This window comes from Protomyctophum parallelum (genome assembly GCF_964188405.1).
Source record: "Protomyctophum parallelum genome assembly, chromosome: 22".
In the NCBI taxonomy this organism is placed as follows: Eukaryota; Metazoa; Chordata; class Actinopteri; order Myctophiformes; family Myctophidae; genus Protomyctophum; species Protomyctophum parallelum.
The window spans coordinates 14,390,638-14,402,790 of record NC_139714.1 but is presented as its reverse complement, the minus strand read 5'-3'; positions in this window follow the sequence as shown (position 1 = coordinate 14,402,790).

Here is a 12,153-nt window from a genome sequence, read left to right as displayed (position 1 = left end):
ATAACAGCAGGAAGGCATGGGCCACAATCCACCGTCTTGGCAAAGACCACACCACCCATAATTCACAACGGTCACAGCAAACTCTATTGCATCACAACTGGTGTAGTTATTGGATGGAGCCCGCACACCACCAAAAAAAAGAAAAACAACATACTATAGTATGCCCTCCGTGACCATGGACTTTAGCCTTTCGCTTTTCTGCAATTTAACCTTTTTTCAAATCCTCAACAATGATGAAGAATCGCGCACTATAGCGTGCCACTTAATGACCTTGACCAATATCAATGACCTTGAGCAGTATAAATTACCTTCAATAAGACTAGTAAATGACCTTGACCAGTATAAATGACCTTGACAAGTACAAATGACCTTGACCAGTATAAATGACCTTCACCAGTAGAAATGACCGTGACCAGTATATGACTGTGACCAGTATAAATTACCTTCATGAGACTAGTAATTGACCTTGACCAGTATAAATGACCTTTAGAAGACTAGTAAATGATCTTCACCAGTATAAATGACCTTTAGAAGACTAGTAAATGATCTTCACCAGTATAAATGACCTTGACCAGTATGCGGTCCGTGACCATGGACTATAGCCTTTTGCTTTTCCTTGATTTTCACCTTTAAAAAATCCTCAACAATGATGAAGAATCGCACACTATAGCGCGCCGCTCAATGACCTGAGACCATGGACCAATGAATGAAATACAACACATTGAGCAGGGCACTGCAGGGAGTTGAACCCCGTTCCGGTAAACCAGAAGTCCGACACCAGTGCCTTAGTTTTTGTGTTGTTGTTCATTTAAAGGTCCAGGTGTGCATACGCATGTGCCCCTGTGTGTGTAGGTGCATGTGTGCATGTGTGTGCACGCTTCAATGACCACTGTTGGACCCAATGGCGATCAAGGACCTCAGGGAGCCACCCATAATTCACAACAGTCACAGCGAACTCTGTTGCATCACAACTGGTGGCCAACAGTCGTAACCAACACCGCCACGACCCACAGGAGAATACCATCGCACAGTGGTATCAGACCAACCACAATCAGCCAGCCCTCAAACCAAACCCTTCGACCTAGAAGAACTCAAAACTGCAATGGGAAAGTTGAAACCCGGAAAAGCAGCAGGGATTGATGACATACTGGCAGAAATTATACAGCACCTGGAACCTAACGCAAAGACCTGGCTCGTGGGGATGCTGAACACATGCATGGCACAGAAAACCATCCCTTCTGTCTGGAGAAAAGCCAAAGTGGTTGCAATCCCTAAACCTGGCAAAGACCCATTATCCACAAAGAGCTACCGACCCATTTCCCTCTGCATCACCTACAAGGCTATATGAGAAGCTGCTACTCCAACGCCTTGTTGCCACTCATAGATACCAAGCTGACTAAAGACCAAGCTGGTTTCCGTCCCAGCCGCTCCTGTGCTGGACAGAGCTCAACCTCACCCAACACATTGAGGATGGGTTTGAGGGGAAACAAATAACTGGAGCAGCATTCAGAGATCTCTCTGCTGCCTACGACACTGTCCAACACCGCACAATGGTCAGGAAAAGCCTCCTCAACAACAGGCGCTTCTATGTCCAGTTAAATGACCAGAGGAGTAAATGGAAAGCCCAAAAGAACGGCCTCCAACAAGGTAGCGTGCTCGCCCCCCTCCTTTTCAATATCTACACAAACGACCAGCCACTACCCAATGCCTAATGCCAGCGTTTCATCTACGCCGACAACCTCTGCATTACGACCCAACAAGCAGACTTCCAGAAGATTGAGTCTGTCCTTGAAAGTGCCCTCCAAGAAATGTCAAGCTACTACAATACAACCACCTGAAACCCAACCTATAGAGAACACCTCACACACACATAATTTCCTTTCGTGGCCGTTTTCATTCGAGGGTCGCTGGTCCTCTCGAACGGAACAGTTTAACGTCATGCCCAGGACGAAAAGATATAGAGAACACCAACATGTCAAATAACAGCAGGAAGGCATGGGCCACAATCCACCGTCTTGGCAAAAACCACACCACCCATAATTCACAACGGTCACAGCAAACTCTGTTGCATCACAACTGGTGTAGGTATTGGATGGAGCCCGCACACCACAGGTATAAGAAAGACGTTCTTTGTTGAAATACTGACAGCGTTTCGATCCATTTGATCTTCATCAGGTCATGTGTACACAAAACATACACTTTTATACTAAGGGAGTGCCCCCATTAAACAATCAAAATACCACATTTTGGTGCCCCTCCCATCACTGCAGGTGTGACACGTCAACCCTGAGTGAGTAGGTGGGGACCCAGACATATTGATGTAAATATAGTCTGTTCAGAAATTGTAGTGCCTCTCATAGAGCTTGTAGGTGATGCAGAGGAGGGAAATGGGTCGGTAGCTCTTCGGGGATAATGGGTCTTTGCCAGGTTTAGGGATTGCAACTACTCCAGCCTTTTTCCAAACAGAAGGGATGGTTTTCTGTGCTATGCATGTGTTCAACATCCCCACAAGCCAGGTCCTTGCGATAGGTCCCAGGTGCTGTATCATTTCTGCCAGTATGCCATCAATCCCTGCTGCTTTTCCGGGTTTCAACTTTCCCATTGCAGTTTCACGTTCTTCTAAGTCGAAGGGTTTGGTTTGAGGGCTGGCTGATTGTGGTTGGTCTGATACCACTGTGCGATGGTATTCTATGTGGGTCGGTGGCGGTGTTGGTTACAACTGTTGGCCACCAGTTGTGACCAAGACCGCCACCGACCCACAGGAGAATACCATCGCACAGTGGTATCAGACCAACCACAATCAGCCAGCCCTCAAACCAAACCCTTCGACCTAGAAGAACTTGAAACTGCAATGGGAAAGTTGAAACCCGGAAAAGCAGCAGGGATTGATGACCTACTGGCAGAAATGTTACAGCACCTGGGACCCAACGCAAAGACCTGGCTTGTGGGGATGCTGAACACATGCATAGCACAGAAAACCATCCCTTCTGTCTGGGAAAAGGCCAACGTGGTTGCAATCCCTAAACCTGGCATAGACCCATTATCCACAAAGAGCTACCGACCCATTTCCCTCTGCATCACCTACAAGGCTATATGAGAAGCTGCTACTCCAACGCCTTGTTGCCACTCATAGATACCAAGCTGACTAAAGACCAAGCTGGTTTCCGTCCCAGCCGCTCCTGTGCTGGACAGAGCTCAACCTCACCCAACACATTGAGGATGGGTTTGAGGGGAAACAAATAACTGGAGCAGCATTCAGAGATCTCTCTGCTGCCTACGACACTGTCCAACACCGCACAATGGTCAGGAAAAGCCTCCTCAACAACAGGCGCTTCTATGTTCAGTTAAATGACCAGAGGAGTAAATGGAAAGCCGAAAAGAACGGCCTCCCACAAGGTAGCGCGCTCGCCCCCCTCCTTTTCAATATCTAAACAAACGACCAGCCACTTGAAACCCAACCCATCAAAAACCCAACTATGCAGCTTCCACCTGAGGAACCGAGACGCAAAAAAAGAACTGAGCATCACAAACTCTCAAACCATACCCACCCCATGTAACTTGGAGTTACACTGGACAGTTTAACGTCATGCCCAGGACGAAAAGTTATAGAGAACACCAACATGACAAACCCTACACTTAAACCCTCTATATTTAATAAAAAACAATTCTGGACAGGAATCCTGTATTGCAGGGGTGCCCAAAAGGTACATCGTGATCTACCAGTAATCACAAAGGCTGTGCAGGTAGACCATATGGCATGCCCCTGTATATAATCTATCACTTGAATTAAGGTGACTTGACACCAGCTCAAATGTTGCACACAAACATCAGTAGCAAAAGTACAAAGTTATTGTGACAGTAATAATTGCTATAGTGTGTGTTCAGTAACAGGAATATTCCTGTCTCTCCAGCTCTTTAATAAATAGAAAAGGGTTTAATCAGGAGTTGTAGTAGCCACAGGATAATCTAAGCGGTGGATATTGCTCTTGTCTTCATGTCTTTATGTATGTAAATTGTCTTGTTGTTTGTGTCAAATGCGTGTATATGTGTTCTGCATATACTTGGCTGCTGTGTTGCAAGATAATGGGAGTTACTGATACTATGGGAGTGAATGGGAGTGAAAGGGAGGTACTGTTACTATGGGACTGATACTATGGGAGTGCATGGGAGTGGATGGGAGTGAATGGGAGGTATTGTTACTATGGGACTGATACTATTTGAGTGAATGGGAGTGAATGGGAGGTACTGTTACTATGGGACTGATACGATGAGAGTGAATGGGACTGAATGGGGTGTACTGTTACTATGTGACTGAATGGGAGTGAATAAAAGTGAATGGGAGTGAATGGGACTGAATGAGAGGTACCGTTACTATGGGACTGTCACTCCCATTCAGAGTGAAAGGGAGTGAATGGGAGGTACTGTTACTATGGGACTGTGTTTAACAAAAAACTGGAGAGACCGGGAGACCTCTGTTACTGAACAAACACTATAGCAATGATTTTGTCACAATATAGAGCTATTTAACACTGTTACTGAACACACACTATAGCAATGATTACTGTCACACTATAGAGCTATTTAACACTGTTACTGAACACACACTATAGCAATGATTACTGTCACACTATAGAGCTATTTAACACTGTTACTGAACACACACTATAGCAATGATTACTGTCACACTATAGAGTTATTTAACACTGTTACTGAACACACACTATAGCAATGATTACTGTCACACTATAGAGCTATTTAACACTGTTACTGAACACACACTATAGCAATGATTACTGTCACACTATAGAGCTATTTAACACTGTTACTGAACACACACTATAGCAATGATTACTGTCACACTATAGAGCTATTTAACACTGTTACTGAACACACACTATAGCAATGATTACTGTCACACTATAGAGCTATTTAACACTGTTACTGAACACACACTCTATAGCAATGATTACTGTCACAATACAGAGCAATTTAATTTAGGTAACCAAATTGACCCCAATAGTAGATCTTTACACTCTCAATAGTTCAATTGTTGTTAAGCATCTGCTTAATTTCCAAAAAACTACACAATTAGAGAATGTAGAAGACTGCTACTTTTGATCCTTGGATTTTATAATGCTGATTGTAGCATAGCGATAGTGGTTAGTGACTGAGCTTTGTTAACATGAGTGCCCGGGATCGTTTCCCACCAATTTCAAAGAATGTTTGTTGCTTCGTGCCAATTTTCACAGAATGTTTGTCCTTTTACCTACCAGACAATACTCTTCTCACCTCTAGTCGATTATTTATTCAGCGTTTGAGCCACGGACCAACATTTGAGGCCATCTAGTCTCTCAGACCCATTTGAGCCACTGACCACCATTGTGAGAGTCTATTAATGTGAAATGGTGGTCCGTGGCTCAAACATGTTATCACTTTTGAAGTTACTTGTTGTGTTTAGATATGTAAATACTACTCTTTAAAGCCGTGTTTCGGTAGTCGAGTGGGTACTGTCGACGGTTAGTAAACATTGAGGCCGGGCATAGTTGTTTATAAACCTTCGACACTAACCATTCGGCTACTGAAACACTGTTTTACAGTTTCGTACAAACATCATATATAAACATCATAACAAGTAACTTCAAGTGATAGACGTTTGAACACACAAACAACAACAGCGTTAAGTATTAAATAACATTTATCACTTACTTGCTCCGAAGACCGATGGTGACGTGGCACTTCCAAACAAACACTGACCAAACCTACCTCCACGCGTCTCTTCCGTATTTGAGGGCGGCGGCACTTCCTTCCGGTGTGAGGCCACGCCCGCGAGATTTAACCGCGAATCTATTCAGTATTTAAGTCCGACGTCATTTTGTAGTGCTACGTTACGTCCGGGTCCAAGTGGCACCAGCTCCCGTCCGCATCTCATTGTAAATTGAATATCTAAACTCGTGAATCTTTTTACAGTGACGTTATTTTTCAGAAAGGAAGCCATTGAGGGTTAAAATGGGTCTTAATGCTTCCAACTCGAGTGGAATTATTAATGTTTTGTACAAGTGTCCATGACAACAAAAATATATGATGTGGAGACAATAAAGACTATTATTATCATTATTATTGAAGGTGGCAACAGTCCATTTGATCGGTAAAATATTTCTGGGGTATATTTAGAATGTGTGCAGGCTTGAGTATGTTGAATCTAGTTTGCATTATGAGGATTTATTTGACACAATAAAATAAAATGGCGATAGTATTCCATGTGGGACAGACGGCCTGTCACTGTCAGATTTGGGAGAGCAGCGCAGCTTTGTTTTTGCGAGGAAAGCGGTAAAATTAGACTTTCGTGGTTGTTTTCGTCTCAGATTTAGTCCGACGGAGCGTCACAGTATAACTCCATGGGGACACAAAAGCGACACAAAAGTAGGACCCGGAAGTATCTCAGGAGGGGGCGCTCACGTCACAGCTAAAATACTGAATTGTAGTCATATTGTAGTCATATTGCCCCTACGTTACATCCGGGTCCCTTGGTCCCATCCGCTTCTGATGCAAAATAGCTACATATGAACGCGTGAATCTTTTTTTTTTTTTTTACAATAACGTTATTTGTCAGAAAGGAAGCCATTGAGGGTTAAAATGGGTCTTAATGCTTCCAACTCATATAACTGTCACCAACAACACTTTAAATGATATTACATGAAGCAGACAGCCCTGTGATGAAACCTTTAGCATTACACTGTGGTTAATACGTTTTTATTCACAATGGAATGTTATTGTACTCTTAATATATCATGGTGTAGCACAGCACAGTAGATTCATATTTCAATCGATCTGGGATGTTAAAATTGTGCAAAACTCTGTTCAATGAATGGCCTCTTCTGCTACATTAAAATTACTAAACATTAAACGTTACTTATACCTGTTATTGAGACTCCTATAGAGCATGTTGACATGGATAGCTTGGTTAGTAGTATCTCTGTTAGTTAATGCAGTTTGATTGATTCAATTAATAGCCTATTTTATTAGACAAAAATGTAGAACAGTAGTGTCATAGAGTGGAAAATGCCATTTGGTTTAATGTCACAGAATGCAGTGCCACGTAGAGCAGCATGATAAATGGTTAACTTTATAGTGTGTTCAAAAATGGCAGATCTGCAAGTTCAGTGTCTTGAATGAGATGTGCTGTGAGTTTGCATATCTGCTATTGTCCAGCATAGGACCGTTGCACAGTGAAGTATAGACAAGGCTTTAGGATTTATAAGTCGTTTTTAGAATATAATAGAATATTCACTCCAGTGAATAGCATTTATCCATTTAGATAACTTTTTGATGTTATTGAATTACTTATTTTTACACAGAAACATAATGTGTGTCTTTACAATAACTGTAATGTAATAATAATACTAATAATGTAATGTAATAATTATTAATTAAATAACCTTATTTTATTCTGAAGGCAACCGGATGTCTTAAATTAGCTAGCTCTCAGACAGGAAGTTCTAAATTAGCTCAAAAGACGGAGCCGAAGACCACATAGGCTATAGCCTTCAGGGTTCCCCAATAGGCGGCCCGCGGGCCATTTGCGGCCCACAGAGCGCCCCCTTGTGGCCCATGAAAGAATTTCCACAAAAAAAAATGTTTTTTTTTTTAAGTGTCCCAGATATAAATGGCATTAAATGGGGGTCAGTAGCCTATGCACGTCAAACTGGGCATCCTTTTCAAATGGGGTCTTGCCCTGAAAATGAATTTTCAGGGCAAGACCTCGACCTCGCGCGTGCAGACTCGGCCCCCAGCCTGGTACGCTAGTCAAAATATGGCCCTTGAGGAAAATTAATTGGGGAACCCTGGTACATGAAGACCCGACTCCAGCAGCAGAACTGACAGGTAGGCTACAGTACCAAAAAAAAGCCCTATCTTGACCACAGAAACGCCCCTAAAAGACACGGTATCCTACCGTCGGTATACGTGTAACATAGTGTGTATAAATTGGCAGATTTTATTTTTTATTTTGCACGTCACTTTCTGACTTTCCAAAGGAAACGTTTTAATGCCTTATTGCTGTGTTGTTGGTGATTTGTGGATTCGTTTTAGATCAATCAGGGATCTGTTAATAACTTAATACTGTACTGCAGTCTGCAGTTGTTCCCAAATCCACATTTGTTGAGCCCCCATTAGAGGCCCCCATTAGACACTACTTGATATGTATCAAACAAATTTGGCTAATAATAAATTAATTAACATAATTTCAAACATTAAACCATTTAAACTTCTTCACCTGAACTGACCAGCTCGGTGAAATAACTCAGTACTCAAAACATGTTAATTTATATCAATTTTATTTATAACTGCCAATGTCATGTAAATGTACAACGCACAAAATGTATGTCACCATAACCAAACATGTATTTCTACTTGATAAACCTTATTTATTGGAAGACGGAGCATTTGCAGCATGTATAGATTTTGAGTCTATAATTTTGTTCTAAATACCTGCAAATTGACAAATTGTACATAACTCCTGTACTGGACGCTTTATCGTATAAAGTAAAGAAAATAAAGAACCAGACCACGTGATTAGACAAAAAGTCTCTGCAAAAAAAAAAAACAGTTTCTTACCCAAACTTACAAGTGAAACTTCAGTAGTATTTAACCCATTCTGACCTGAGATCAGATTCATACGAGGTTTCCACATGGACACACACTGGTCTGATTAACCCATTCTGACCTGAGATCAGATTCATACGAGGTTTCCACATGGACACACACTGGTCTGATTAACACGGTTCTGAATGTGAAAATCTGACATAACATTTCTATGTTCCGCATCTAGAGCCATACTGTAAAATAGATTCCAGCCTCACAAGAACTATGCATACATTTCACCTGGGCTGGTGGTGATTCACATTAAATGCCGGCAAAGCCATCCATCCTTTAATCACTTGAAACATGTGAAATTATCCTTTACAAATGTTCAAAAACAGCCTCACAATGCTGTGTTGTGAGTTTGTAGATCAGCCATTTTTACAATTGAACATTGTTGTGCGACTAAGTGTATATATTATGTAGGACTTAAGAGGTTAATTACAAAATGATGTAACAATAACTGAACGACTTCTACAAACATCTGTCAAAGGCATCACAAATTTTAAAAAATTGCAGAGTGTGGTTGCCGCAGTGGCTTACATATGCCCCTCCCACTAGTATTGCCAGCCAATTACAATTTCAAGTCACGCCTTAGATCATGCGTAAGTAATTCGGAGGGGATTTAACCCCCGAAATTCATGTTTTTGCGACAAACGGTTACATTTCTCGCATTTGCGGCGCCCCCTATGGATGAAAATGCTTTTAGAACTTGGTTGATTGAACCACCCCGGACATGTGATTGAAATGTGGGATGGATTGGACATTCCGTTCGTGATTTATGGCATTTTTTGTGATATAGGCCCCTCCTACTAACTTCGGAAGACGATTACGGCCGAACGATACGCACTTTCAAAATTCTGCAGTTCAGTTTTAATTGGATGGGTCCAGAGATCACGTGTGCCGATTTCTGTGAGATTTGGACAAAATCTGTAGGAGGAAAAGCAAAAAGTGTGTTTTGGACAAAATTCAAAATGGCGGATAATCTATCATGGCGGAAATGGGCGTGGCCTATATGGGGAGATGCGTCATGACCCAAGGAATCCAGGGAAAAAATATTTTTTATTTTACGACCTATGGTTCAAGAGTAATAAGCCAAAAGGTAAAGTGGGCTGTTATAGCGCCACCATGAGGCCGACCGATAAAATTTTAAGGTTAAATAATTTTAGGGATAATGTTGAATTATCCCTAAAAGTTTTGTAACTATAGTGATTACAGTCTCCGAGGAACAAATACTTGAATGTGAATTTTTGCCTTTTCCCATTCATGTCAATGGGGAAATTTAATTCACTAATAAATTCATATCAATTAAACTATACAACATTTCTCTTAACAAAATACAAGCACACGATTCCCGATTTTTCCGGTCAATTTGACATATGGCTCAAGTGCGTACAGCGTACAGTGTGGGAGGTATAAAGCGTCAAAATAAAGACTACTCCAGTGAAATAATAAAGTGTCACAGTTACAAGAGTCTGGTTGCCCATTCGGGCAACCACACTAAATATACACTTCTATATAGCCAAAAACAGGAAATTGTTTTTAGCATCATTTAGAGCTAGTCATACGTATACTATATACATAATCAGTAAAAATAAAATAGCAAATTGTGCCTGATCTGCTGGGACCAGAGTACGTGGTGTGTATGTATGACTAGCTCTTAATGATGACGTAAGAAATATGGTCATTTGTGGTCATTTAATCCCAGCAAACCAGGCACAGATTTGCTGTTTTCTTGCATAAACATCAAATGGCGGGACAGCTGTCACGGTTTTTGGCGCAAAGTAACCACAGTATACCGCTAATCAACTTACAACTACACACTTTATACAGTATAGAGTATAGAGTATATATGTATACGTATATAGTATATGCCTATATACTATATATATTTCTTACGTCATCATTTAGAGCTAGTCATACGTATACTATATACATAATCAGTAAAAATAAAATAGCAAATTGTGCCTGATCTGCTGGGACCAGAGTACGTGGTGTGTATATGTATGACTAGCTCTTAATGATGACATAAGAAATATGGTCATTTGTGGTCATTTGGTCCCAGCAAACCAGGCACAGATTTGCTGTTTTCTTGCATAAACATCAAATGGCGGGACAGCTGTCACGGTTTTTGGCGCAAAGTAACCACAGTATACCGCTAATCAACTTACAACTACACACTTTATACAGTATAGAGTATAGAGTATATATGTATACGTATATAGTATATGCCTATATACTATATATATACTATTATATTTCTTACATCATCATTTAGAGCTAGTCATACGTATACTATATACATAATCAGTAAAAATAAAATGGCAAATTGTGCCTGATCTGCTGGGACCAGAGTACGTGGTGTGTATATGTATGACTAGCTCTTAATGATGACGTAAGAAATATGGTCATTTGTGGTCGTTTGGTCCCAGCAAACCAGGCACAGATTTGCTGTTTTCTTGCATAAACATCAAATGGCGGGACAGCTGTCACAGTTTTTGGCGCAAAGTAACCACAGTATACCGCTAATCAACTTACAACTACACACTCTATATAGTATATATGTATACGTATATAGTATATGCCTATATACTATATATATTTCTTACGTCATCATTTACAGCTAGTCATACGTATACTATATACATAATCAGTAAAAATAAAATAGCAAATTGTGCCTGATCTGCTGGGACCAGAGTACGTGGTGTGTATATGTATGACTAGCTCTTAATGATGACGTAAGCAATATGGTCATTTGTGGTCGTTTGGTCCCAGCAAACCAGGCACAGATTTGCTGTTTTCTTGCATAAACATCAAATGGCGGGACAGCTGTCACTGTTTTTGGAGCAAAGTAACCACAGTATACCGCTAATCAACTTACAACTACACACTCTATCTATATAGTATATATGTATACGTATATAGTATATGCCTATATACTATATATATATACTATATATAGTATATGCCTATATAGTATATGCCTGCTTTGCTGGGACCAAACGACCACAAATGACCATATATCTTACATCATCATTTAGAGCTAGTCATACGTATACTATATACATAATCAGTAAAAATAAAATAGCAAGTTGTGCCTGATCTGCTGGGACCAGAGTACGTGGTGTGTATATGTATGACTAGCTCTTCACCCAAACTTATATAGATAGAAACTTGAATCATACTTAATAATACTAGGTGTTTATATGCATAAAGTAGGTAGGTAGCAAATAGTTACATCTAAAAATTATACATTTCAAACGTTCCTTCACAGAGATACTGAGATTTGACAGTTTACAGCAGTCGAAAGGACTTGCGCGCTCTGCTTGCGCACTAGTTGGCCATTTATGGCCTACTAGTGTGCAACAAGCAAGTATGCACTCGACAGAGTGCAGTTCTAGTTTATGCTAGTTTCAGCCATTAAGACCTGAGGCCCATTCTACAAATGCCTTCTGAATCAATAGTTAGCACACTTTTTTGAAAAATAAAAAATAAAAGGACGAAACTCAGCAAAAA